We start from the raw sequence: 13,152 nt of genomic DNA, 5'->3' as shown, positions 1-13,152 counted from the left end.
AAAGGTATAGTTTAACATAAAACTAGCCAGGACACCACTCTCGGACATATAGCCAAAAGATGCTACATCCTACCACAGTTCACCATGTTTTTGATGCTTTTTTTAATAATAGTCAGAAATCTAAAACAACTTGGATATATATCAACAGAAAACTGAATAAAGAAAATGCTCCATAAAAATGAAATTATGAAATTTGTGGGGAGATGGATAGAACTAGAAAAAACAAAACAAAACAAAACAAAAAAAAACAGAAACAATAATAATCCGATATTTGGCTTCACAGAGAAAAAGAAATATGCTATGTATTTGCTTATATATGGATATTAGTTGTCAATGGCAACCAAGATACAATCCACAGAACCTCAGATCATAGGGACAGAGTAAGGGATTTAGGGCACATTAAGAAAAATAAAGTAAAAATGGTTATGGATGGATAGGGGAGTGTAACACCACAATCAAGTGGGGCAGAAAAGGGAAGAAGGGAATGAAGGAATGCACATGGGAAGAGATGAGAAGTGAAGGGGCATTTGAGGGGTAGTATGGACTCCTAATCAAGTAGGAGCTCCCTAAAATATATACATATATGAAGGCGATCTAATTGAAATCTCCAAACAATGAGGAAGATGGAGTCCCAAAGGCAATCTGTTGTCACCAAATATAGCTTCCATTACTGGGATTGGGTTTATTCTAATGAAGTTGTTGGCCAAAGAAGTCTCATGTGAACCAGCAGAGTCTGTGGCCCAGAATATAGGTTTCTTTTCACAAACTCACATCAAGACCCCATTGCTGAAGGGAACACCTATACAAGTGATTGAACATGGTGAAGTCAAAGTAGTGTTGTCATAGAATCTTCACACCTATGCCCTGGCATTTTTCGGCATGAGAAAGTACTCTTAATGCTGACATGGTATTATGAGTGCTCCACAATACTGCCTTGCCTTCAAGATTTGTTTATTGGTGTTACAAAGCTTGTGGAAATAACCGACCAATAACTGGTCTAACTTAAGGCCTACTCTAAAAGATAAAACTTGTGCCTGACATTGATTAGGTGATCTAGAACCTGAGACTAGGAGGCCCAGGGACTAGAGTAAAACCAAATAATAGAGTTTATTAAAAAAATGTATTGACCAGGTGGTACTGGTTCACAATTTTCATCCCAGTAATTGGAAGGATGAGGCAAACAGATCTCTGAGTTCTAGGTCAGCCTGGACATCAAGGGCTACACAGGAAAACCTTATCTCTTAAAGCATTAATTTATTTACTAATTTTTATATATCTAAAACATTTGTGATTTTATTTAGTTTTTTATTTATTTTTATTGGATATTACATGTATTTACATTTCAAATGTTATCCCCTTTCCCCCCTTTCCCATATTTCCTCCCCCTTCTTCTATGAAGATGCTCTCCCTTTTAGATCCATTTGGACTTGAGCTTTGTACAGGGTGATAAGAATGGATCCATTTGCATTCTTCTACTTGTTGACCTCCAGTTGAACCAGCACCATTTGCTGAAAATGCTATCATTTTTCTATTGGATGGTTTTAGCTCCTTTGTCAAAGATCAAGTGACCATACGTGTGTGGGTTCATTTCTGGGTCTTCAATCCTATTCAGTTGATCTACCTGCCGGTCTCTGTAACAATACCATACAGTTTTTTCATGATTGTTTTATAATACCTTGAGGTGAGGGATGGTGATTCCCGGGAAGTTCTTTTATCATTGAGAACAGTTTTTGCTATCCTGGGTTTTTTGTTAGTCTAAATGAATTTGCAAATTGCTTTTTCTAAATCTATGAATGATTAAGTTTAATTTTGATGGGGATTGCATTGAATCTGTGGATTGTTTTTGGAAATATTGCCAGTTATACTATATTATTCCTGCCAATCCATGAGCATAGGAGGTCTTTCCATTTTCTGAGATCTTCTTCAATTTCTTTCTTCAGAGACTTGAAGTTCTTTTCATACAAATCTTTCACTTGCTTGGTTAGAGTCATACCAAGGTATTTTACATTTTTTGTGACTATTGTGAACAGTGTTGTTTCCATAATTTCCTTCTCGGCTTGTTTATCAGGAAGGTTACTAAATTGTTTTCGTTGAATTTGTATCCAGCCACTTTGCTGAAGTTGTTTATCAGGTTTAGGAGTTTTCTAGTGGAACTTTTGAGGTCACTTATTTATACCACCATATCATCTGCAAATGGTGTGATATTTTCACTTCTTCACTTCCAATTTGTATCCCTTTGACCTCTTATTGTTGTCTGATTGCTCTGCCTAAGACTTCAAATACTACATTTAATACGTAGGGAGAGAGTCAGCAGCTTTGTCTAGTCCTTCATTTTAATGAGAATGTTTTGAGTTTCTCTCCATATAGTTTGATACTAGCTACTGGTTTGCTGCATATTGCCTTTACTATGTTTAGGTATGGGTCTTGAATTCTTAATCTTTCCAATACTTTTATCATGAAGGGGTGTTGAATTTTGTCAAATGCTTTCTCAGCATCTAATGAGATGATCATGTGATTTTTTTATTGTTCTTGAGTTTGTTTAAATATTGGATTACTTTGATTGATTTCCATATATTGAACCAACCTTGTATCCCTGGGATGAGGCCTACTTGAATGTTGAACAATCATTTTGATGTGTCCTTGAATTAGATTTGAAAGAACATTACTGAGAATTTTTGCATCGATATTCATGAGGTAAATCCATCTGAAGTTCTCTGAATTTTTGTAGGGTCTTTTTGTGGTTTAGGTATAAGCTTAAATGTGGCTTCAAGGAACAAATTGGGTAATGCTCCTTCTGTATATTTTGTGGAATGGTTTGAAGAGTATTTTTATTAGGTCTTCTCTGAAAGTCTGATAGAAGAAAATATGGAAAGCTTAATGAATTTGTGTGTCATCCTTGCACAGGGGTTATGCTAATCTTCTCTGTATTGTTCCAATATTAGTATATGTGCTGCCTAAACAAGCGCAAATTTATTAATTTATTAATAAAAACACGGTTCTAAAAATACTAAAATCAGAAAGTATCTCCATAGGGATTTTCAAGCTAGCAAGAGCCACATAGTGAGGCTCTCTGTCAAGCAAACAATAATAAAACCAGTATAAAATAGAAGAATGAGCATTTACATCATAGTAGTCTATGCAAAATAAGGAAAATGGATTCTTGCTTTCTACCATCTCTGAAAACCAGCTCAAAATAGATTACCAACTGTAAGATCTATAACAATGAACCTAATGAAATGGAAGATAGAGAAAATGTTTCAGGATGATGAGGCAAGCTGATCTATATGAAAATGTGAAAAATACTCAAATGGGACACAGTAAATTAAAACATTTTAACAGTGGACTATTAGCCATAAAGTTCTGAATACCCATGCTACACTCCACAGACTCAAAGAGGTTAAACAAGAAGGAGGGTCCAAGAGAGGATGCTTGAATTTCACTAGGAAAGGGAAACAAAATAATCATGGGAGGCAGATGGAGGGAGAAACCTAAGTGGGAGAGGGGAGGGGAAGGATAATGGGGACAGTGAGGAGTGGGGAGAGACATAGAGAGAGGCCCAGAGAGCCAGGAGAATTAATGGAAATCTGCAGCTGCTGGAGTTAAGGAGATGGGGGAATCTCTAGGAAGTCCCAGGAGGCTCCCAGGAGCCAATGCAGATGTTGAGATAACAGTTGGGATATGAAACCTGAAGTGGCCACCTCCTGTAGCCAGGCAGGACCTCCAGTGAGGGGATAAGGACACTAACCTACCCAAAAAAACTTTTGACCCAAGATGTGTCCTGTCTGCAAGAAATTGAGGGACAAACATGGAGCAGAGACTGAAAAAACGGCCAAGAACAAGCCCAACTTGAGACTCCTCCCAGGGGCAAGCACCAATCCCTAACACTATTAATGTCACTCCCTTATGCTTATAGGAAGGGCCTAGCATAACTGTCCTCTGAGAAACTCTGTGTAGCAGCTGATGGAAATAGATGCAGATCCCCACAGCCAAACAGGCACCCTTGGGAAGAGCAGGGGAAAGGATTGAAGGCATGGAAGGGGTTAGAAACCACAGCAAATACCAACAGAGTCCACTAACCTAGACCCATGGGAGCTCTCACAGACTGAGTCACCAACCAAAGAATGTTTGCGTTCTGGACTGAAGCCGTTGGCCTATATATAACGATCGGCATCTGGGTCTCCACAGCAGCCTTGTCTGGTTTCAGTAGGACAGGAAGTCCCTAAACTGCAGAAACTTGATGCACCAGGATGGAGGGTACCCAAGCCGGCCCTATCTTCTCAGAGAAGAAAGGAAGGGGCAAGGAGGAAAGGACTCTGTGAGGGTATACTGGGAGGCAGAGCAGCGTTTGGATGCAAATCAATCAATCAATCAATCAATCAATCAATCAATCAATCAGTCAATCAGTCAATCTCAGCCAGTCAATCAATCAATCAACACGTGAAGAGAAAACTTAAATCATGGGGCAAAATACTTGTAAACTTTGCATCTGGCGAGTGTTAGCTACGTAAAATGTGCAAGTAGCTCTGAAAAGTCAAGAGCAGAAAAAGATTCTGATTAAACACTGAGTAGTGCAGTGGTAGAGCGCTTACCTAGGAAGCGCAAGACCCTGGGTTCGGTCCCCAGCTTCGAAAAAAAAAAAAGAAAAAAAAAAAAAAAACACTGAGTAGTGGACCTAGACAGATAAGTTCAAATGCACAGTGAACCAGCATGTATATAAAAATAGCAAATTAATCCAAGGTAAAACTTCGGAGCACATTTCCCCATACGTACTTGCTTTAAAGTCAATCCATGCATATAATTTTTAATTGCTCCATTTAAAATATTTTCTTGAGCCTGAAAAAGAAAGCTTTTTTACTTTTGTTTCCTTATGGAGCATGTATTCTAACTCCTGCTATTTGCGTGCGTGTTTGCTTTATTTCTGGAGGATTAGGCACAGTATCTCAGAGGACCAGCTGATGGGCTGAGGGAACACAGTACACAAGGTAGTAACATACACTGTTGTGTATTCTAGGATTGTCCGAAAGCAAGAGGCCTAGTTATCTAGGGAGAGGTACTGAGGAAGAGGTACAGAAGGCATCCTGGGTGAACTGTGTTTTTACAAGATGATTTCCTTTTCCATTTCCTGCCTACATGGAAACTGAATCTATTTCTTGGTATTTACATATCTTTCTAGATAGAAAATGAGAAATATTCCGAATGCTTAAATGTATTAGCTCATACTTGATGATAGATTTAACCACTTCTGCACATAGCCCAGTGAATGACCTGATTACAGAAACACTGTGCCTAGAGCACTGAACTCTATGATATATTAATGAGCATTAACTTTTCAGTGAGTTGCCATAGGTATGCTATGGAACATTTTAGAGAAACTGGTTAAGTTATAGAAATTGCTACCTGCACTTTTGGCTGATTTTAGATGTATTCTTTTGCATTTTTCCTCATATATGTCAGAGAACATTATTTACGTCCAGCTTTTAGGCAGAATGATTTAAATGAGATCCTGTCTTGTATAGTCATAACTCCTCCTCTTCAGAGCCTATCTAACCAAAGTAAGCAAAGGGCATTCATGGAGGCACCACACCATGTGATCATATTTCTATTTAAAGTAACAGTAGCTACATACCTAAGCCTGGAATCCATTATTCAAAATCTCTGGAGAAAAACAAGACTCAAAGCAGATTAAATGGACTTAATGTGTGAAAAATGTATTATGAAGGCTATTACAGTTTATAGCAGTTTCTTCTCGATTTCAGAATTTCTGTATTTATCAATTTTGTCTATTGTCTTCAATGTTCTTTATTGTGAGTCCATTAAAATATATTTTAAATTTTGTGCATTTTATTCATTTACATTGGGAATGGTTTAATTTCTTCAGTGTTTAGATTTTCCTAGATTGCATGCAAATCTTCCGACATTATCTCAATTTTACTGTGCAGAATTTAAGTTCTGTAGGAATATGCTATTGGAACGTTTCCTGTTAGCACAATTATCTTTAGCAAAGTCAATAGCCATGAGCACATACGGCTTTTTGTTACAACTTAGATTCAGTACAAGGTGAGAAGATCATTATAAAATAATGGCTTAACTGGGAATCCAGCCTATACACATATACAAACCATATACGAACCCAGACAATATTGCTGATGCCAAGAAGTGCATGCTGACGGGAGCCTGATATAGATGTCTCCTGAGAGGCTGTGCCAGAGCATGACAAATGCAGAGGTGAATACTAGCAGCAAACCATTGAACTGAAAATGGGGTCCCCATCGGAGGAGTTAGAGAAAGGATTGAAGGAGCTGAAAGGGGCTTGCAACCCCATAAGAACAACAATACCAACCAACCAGAGCTCCTGGGTCCTAAACCACTACCCAGAGTACACAAGGACAGGCCCATGGCTGCATATGTAGCAGAGAATGACCTTGTTGGACACCAATGGGAGGAGAAGCCCTTGGTCCTGCCAAGGCTGGACCAGCAGTGTAGGGGAATGTCAGGGCGGAGGGGGGAGGGGTGGGTGATTGGTGGGGAGCACCCTCATAGAAGAAGGGGAATGGGAATGGGATAAGGGTGTTATAGACAGGAAACTGGGAAAGAGGATAACAATTGAAATCTAAATAAATAAAAAATGCATTAAAAAACAACATTTTGAAGAAATTACCTAACTTGGGATCGGCGAGGGTAGAGTTGGTTTACTGAGTCCATCCTCTGTTTCTGTTTCAGTAAAACAGCTATTCTAATTAGAGTAACAGACTTTTATATCAAGAAAACAACATCACTTTATTCAGTCACAGTTTTTATTGTCAGGCAGAGTAAACTTAGTAATAAATCTTTTTATTTGTTTGCAAAAAGCCCCAAGAAAATTAAGCACAAAGCCAGTTCTGAAAATTGAAAGGTGTTAGGAGAAACTCTACTAGCTTAGAATGAGGCAGTGCCTCTGGGCTGACTTTATAAGTAAGAAACCATCTAAGTCTGTGTAGTTTGCAGGACCACAAATGTTTGTGTGATATGAGTACACTGAATGGAAATGGTAACCTATCATTTATATTCTTTTCTTTAAAACAAAGTATTCCCCACTACATTTGGTCAGTAAAGACTTTTCACCTACTCACCCTCCACACTCCACTACATTTTAATAGTTTTCCGAAGCAAACTCCAGTGTGATAATGAGTTTGTTTGTGCCTCACAGTTCAATAGCTATAGAATCCAAAGAAGGGTTTCCCGTTTGCCTAGTGTGGATGTTCAGAATATGCAAATAGTTTTATTAAATGGAAGAAGACCATTTGTTTGAATCGCATGGGTAAAATACAATCTAAAAGTAAAGTTTTCTGAGTTGAATTATCAGCATATTTCAAGCGTGTAATGAAACTGCAAATCCATCTTCATTTATGATTAATACATAAGTTATTTTTTGAATCTTTAAACATTCACATGCTTGGTTATGAACTAAACAGTTGAGTTGCTCCCTTTTAAGTCAAAGATAGTTTTCAGGTAATGCAACAAAAATGAGTCATTAAAATGCAGTTTCATAGAGCACTCCTTTGGATTGAATGATAAGACTTTTCTGAATATAATTTAATTTTTTTTAATTTTACTTTTCATGAAATTAAAATTTTCCTTTGTTGGCATAACTAAGTATAACAAATCAGTTTACAATTTAAAAAAATCTAATTCACAGTTGTGTATACTTTTCTCCTTTTGTTGAAGTGGATTCCTTTTTTATATATTATATATCCTGATTATGAATTCCTCCCTCTACTCCATTCCTTCTAACATCCCCTCCCAAATAGATCCACCTTCTTTCTGTCTCTCATTGGAAAACCAACAGGCTTCTAAGGGATTATAAAAATAATACAATATAAACATTGTATAATATGATAAAACAGAAAGTAACAATGCAGAATAGGATAAAACAAACAAAACCTGTGTGTTCTTCCTTTGTTCTATGGCTTCTTATTCTTCGTTTTCCTCCTCTCCTCCTTCTCTGGACCATGGAATAAAGGAAGAATGTTCAGGAGAGGAAAAGGGAAGAGAAAGGAGAGGAGAGAAGGCACAAGGTACAGAACCACTTGTTGGAGCACATAAGAATGACATCAGAACAATAAACATGAAGTCATTTTTACCAAGAAGGGGTAGTCATTTTTATCAGGAAGGGGTAGTCATTTTTATCAAAGAGGGATAGTCATTTTTATCAAGAAGGTAGTCATTTCATCTTCTACCTCTTGAGATCTGTCATTAGAACTATTTATTTGATAAATTAATTTTATTGTCATTTTTTGTGTTGAATTGTGATCTTTCTGGAATCAAGTCAGGCTCATCATGGAGAATAAACATTTTGATGTGTTTCTTGAATTCTGTTTGTATGCAGGTGTTTGTTCGATTGTTGTTTGTTTTTTGAGATTTTATACCTATGGTCCTGAGAAAGATTCTTCTATTTGTTTTCCTACCTATTTTTGATTGGTTTTCATATAATGCTGGCTTAGCCAACATCATCCTCTAAAAAATATATATGACATATAGAAGATACTAGGAGGAAATGTCCAACCCAAGAATACAAGAAATAAATAATTTCATACCACAAAATTGAGAGATGGAAAACACACACACACACACACACATACACACACACACACACACACACACACACACACACACACACATCCTACTACATCAATATTTCATTTAGTATCTCTCAATGTCAATGGATTAAACTTCCCACTCAAGACACAGGATTACAGATTGGATATGAAAATAGGATCCATTATTCTGCTGCATATAAGAAAAACACTTTAACATAAAGATAGACTATCACAGATTAAATGGCCAGGTAAAGAATTTCCAAGAAAATGAACCCAAGAACCAAGGTGGAGTAGCCATTCTAATATCTAATAAAATAGTCTTTCAACCAAAATTAACCAAAAGAGATAGGGAAGGATTCTTCATATGTGTTAAAGAAAAAAAATTCACAAAGATGACATCTCAATTTGAAATATCTAGACCCCAAATGCATGGCAATGTATTAAAAAATATCAAAAATTCTGATGCAGGATTTCTACTCCATCTTTTGTTGTTGGGTTCCTAGAAGAACACACTCATGGCATTTATATTTACAATATATCCTACATTGCTGTCTACCCTCCATGCTGGTGGGATCTACTTTCCTATCAATAATCCCGAGTAATTACTGTTTATTATGTTCCATCCAGGCTGCTCTTAACTCCAATTGGGAAGCCTGGTGACCTTTCCTTTCTCCTTTCCTGAACATTCTTCCTTTGTTCCATGGTCCAGAGAAGGAGGGAAGGAGAAAAAAAAGAAGAATATGAAGCCATAGAACAAAGGAAGAACACACACGAGGAAGAAAGGATATCAGCCATGGGAAAAAAGAGAGGAGAGCATAGCTCTGAGGGCTGCCCAATGCAGCTAAGAGTAGCCAAAAGGAAGCATAGTGAGTAAAGATAGCTCAGGGTTCTCGTTAGGATATTAGATTCTAACAGCGTGAAGGAAACTGCCCAGCTATTGTGCTGCTTAACTAAGGCTTATTAAATGTATAAGGGCTGTGTCACTTTGGTTGGACCGACTAATACTATCTTCAAAGCCTTTGCTATGATTATTGACAAACTGGAAGAGAACGTAAGCAGTCTATGACCAACAGCACAGCTGCCACTAGACCCCCATCACCTTAAGGCTGATAGTTCCTGCTAGTCAGTGTGCCTCTCTAATTGGAAAAGGTGATCACAAGGTCAAGGAAATAAGAGAGAGTACAGGGGCTCAGGTCTAGGTAGCAGGGAATACGCTCTCCAACTCAACTAATGGGACAATCACCATTGCTGGCATTCTGCAATCCATCATTGAGTGTGTCAAACAGATCTGCGTGGTCATGTTGGATTCCCCCTGAAGGGTGGGACCATCCCTTACCAGCCCAAGTCCTCTAGCTCTCCAGCCATCTTTGCAGGTGGTCCAAACTTCACCATTTGTCAATGCAACAGTCTCCTTTGACCATGACCCGGATTCAGTGGCATTGAATCCAGCTCTCCAGAGGTGAAAAGCTGTTGGGCAGGTTTAGATGCGTCTGCTCAAACTACTTCTCACGAACTCACCATTCCAAATGATTTGATTATCTGCATAATTGGGTGTCAGGGCACCAAAATCAATAAGGTCCGTCAGATTTCTGGGGAGCAGATGAAAATTGCAAACCCAGTGGAAGGATCCACTGATCGTCAGGTTACCATCACTGGATCCGCTGCCAGCATTAGTCTGGCTCAGTATCTAATCAACGTCAGGCTTTCCTAGGAGACAGGTGGCGTTGGGAGCAGTTAGAACAGAGCAGATTCATCCACAATCCTTTTCTGCTCTTCAGCACCACCCATGGTCCAACTGTGTAGTTTCTGAACAGTCAGTGATTCCAGGTCTTAGTTGGTAAATTTTTAGCTTCTACACACTTTATCATCCACTCATGATTTTTTTTAATGAAAGTGTTTTAATTCCTTTCTCTGTTCAGCAGTTACACTGAGATATCCATATTTAGTTTTATAAGCTTCTCCCCCTCTTTTTGTTTTGTTTTTGTTTTGTTTTTCCCTTGGCTCATAAATTTTTGTTGCACATGCAAATGTAAGAGGGGATTATCAGGACATTTAGTTCTGTAATGTCGGGAAGTTTTCAAAAAACATTAAAAGATGGACTGGAGTCTTTTCTTTGTGAATAGAAAAAGAGACAAACAAACAACAAAAACCTCCAAAACACACACACACACACACAAAACAAAAAAAAAAAAACAAAAAAAAAAAAACAAGAAGAATCTACTTCTCAGCAACTCATGGATCCTTCTCCAAAACTGACCTCATACTCTGTCACACAGAAAGCCTCAATAGACACAAGAAAATTAAGTTAACCCCTTTTTAAAAGTTATTTCACCATTGGTGAAAAGACATTTCAAGCTAGGCTAGATTGTGTTAAGTGCAGATTTGCTGGGAAGCTGATCTACGGTGGGCAAGTTCATTGGCCCCAAAGATGGAGGCCATGGAATTCTCCATGGGAAGGGAGAGAGAAGAGAGAGGGAAGAGAAAGAAAGAGTGAGCACTCAAAGAGCGTGGGTGGGGGAGACCAAAATGTGTAAATTATATCAGGAAGAGCCTCTGGGGGAGGGCTGCCTAGCCCCTGAGCTGGAAAGTTCAGGATCTGGCTCAGGGTGTGGTATGCCAGGAAGGGAGTGAGGGATACATGGAGCACCAGGCCTGGTCCTTAAATGGAGACAAATGGAGTTTGTCATGTCCTCCTCTCAAAACTCGTAACATGCCCAAATTTATGGGACACAAGGAAAACCATGGTAGGAGGAAAGTTCATAGTAGCAAGGGCCTTCATAAAGAAATTGGAGAGTTCTAATACTAGCAACTTTATAGTACTCACAAACACTCTAGAACAAAAAAAGAATCAAATACACCCAGGAGGAATCCAAGAAGACATCAAAAACACCATCTGTCACAACCAAGTAGGTGTCATTCAGAGATGGTTCAACATAGGAAAATCTATCAATATAATGCACCATATAAACAAACTGGGGAAAAGTATGAACAGCTTATTAAGATTCTGAAAAGGCCTTTGACAAAATCTAGTACTCCTTCATGATAAACATCTTGGAGATATATAAGCACACAGCTGAATACAGTCAGAGAGATGCATATCAAATAAACAGCAAACACCAAATTAATTGGAGGAAAAACAAGCAATTCTACTTATATAAGGGACAAGAAATGTGCCTAATGTGCCTAATCCACATTTATGCACTGCAATACTTGAAGCTTTAGGTAGAGCAGTAAGACGACTAAACAGGATCACTGGGAATCAAATGGGAAGAGAAAATGTCAAAAGTATCACAATTCGCAGATGATATGATACTATATATAAGTGACCTAAAACATTCTACTAGAGAACTACAGCTAATAAACACCTTCAGCAACCTGGCTGGATGCAAAATAAGCTTAAACACAGCATTATCCCTCTGGCATACAAATGGGCTGACACTGACATTAGAGAAAGAACAGACTTGCAATAGTCATAAGTAATATAAAATATCTTGGTGTGACTCTAATCAAGCATGTGAAAGGCCTGTATGACATGAATTTCATGTATTTGAAGAAAGAAACAGAAGATATGAGAGTATGGAAGGAACTCCCATTCTCATGGATCAGTAGAATTAGCACAGTAAAAATAACTATCCTACCAAAATCAATCCAGAGATTCAATAAATTCCCATCAAAATTCTCACACAACCTTGAAAGAATAATACTCAATTTCATATGGAGAAAAGAACATCCCAAGATAGCTTTAAAAATCCCACAAAATAAAAGAACTTCTGCAGCTATCACCATCCTGATTTCAAGCTGTCCTACAAAGCAAAAGTACAATAAACAACATAGTATTATCATAAAAAGACAAGTTGATCATTGGAATTGAATTGAAGATCTAGGAAGTAAAAACATATACCTACAGACACTTAATTTTTGACAAAGAAGTGAAAACCATACAAAGGAAAAAAGAAATCGTTTTCAACAAATGTTGCTGGTCTAACTGGATGTCTGCAGGTTAAAGATTGCCAAATAGATCCATATCTGTCACCCTACACAAAACTCAAGTCTAAGGGGCTCGAGGACTCCAAGACAAATCCAGGTTCATTAAACCTGATAGAAGAAAAAGTGGGCAATAGTCTTGAATACCTTGGTATGAGGGGCAAGTTCCTGAACAGAACACCAATAGCAAAGGCACTAAGACCATCGATTAATAAACAGGAGCTAATGAAGCTAAGAAACTTCGGTAAGCAAAAAAACTGTGAACAGACAAAATTACAGTCTACAGAATGATAGCAGATTTGTACCAACCCTATAGTTGACAGAGGACTGATACCAAAAATATATAAAGACTCAAGAAATTAGACATCAACAAACCAAAAACCCAATTTAAAAAGGGTGTGTGTGTGTACAAGTCTAAACAGAGAATTCTAAATAAAAGAATTTCTAATGGCTGGGAAGCATTTAAAGGAATGTTGGACATCCTTAGTCATCAGGAAAATGGAAATGAAAATGACCTGAAATTCTAGCTCAGACTTCTCAGAATGACTATGATCAAAAACCTCAAGTTACAGTACATGTGAGCAACAACTTG

At 37.9% G+C, this 13,152-nt stretch overlaps 1 long non-coding RNA gene, 1 other non-coding gene and 1 pseudogene across 3 annotated transcripts in view; 1 reads left to right on the top strand and 2 right to left on the bottom strand.

The window, feature by feature from the left end:
* Nucleotides 1-7,598, bottom strand: part of LOC108352972 (uncharacterized) — a 36,786-nt gene extending 29,188 nt beyond the window's left edge. The window contains exon 1 of one of the 2 annotated variants that reach the window (XR_010058031.1): nt 4,078-7,598. This is a non-coding gene — a long non-coding RNA (uncharacterized LOC108352972). The remainder of the gene's footprint in view (nt 1-4,077) is intronic. The other variant, XR_010058032.1, reaches the window with a different exon arrangement.
* Nucleotides 2,860-2,966, bottom strand: LOC120097305 (U6 spliceosomal RNA). Its single transcript, XR_005494515.1, has one exon. It is a non-coding gene; the product is annotated as a U6 spliceosomal RNA (small nuclear RNA).
* A 1,942-nt stretch (nt 7,599-9,540) lies between the features above and the next one.
* Nucleotides 9,541-10,293, top strand: LOC134482071 (poly(rC)-binding protein 2-like; annotated as a pseudogene).
* Nucleotides 10,294-13,152: the final 2,859 nt, after the last annotated feature.

Source organism: Rattus norvegicus, chromosome 15 (genome assembly GCF_036323735.1).
Source record: "Rattus norvegicus strain BN/NHsdMcwi chromosome 15, GRCr8, whole genome shotgun sequence".
NCBI lineage: Eukaryota > Metazoa > Chordata > Mammalia > Rodentia > Muridae > Rattus > Rattus norvegicus.
The sequence above is the reverse complement of the archived record's forward strand: the minus strand, read 5'-3'. Positions and strand labels throughout refer to the sequence as shown.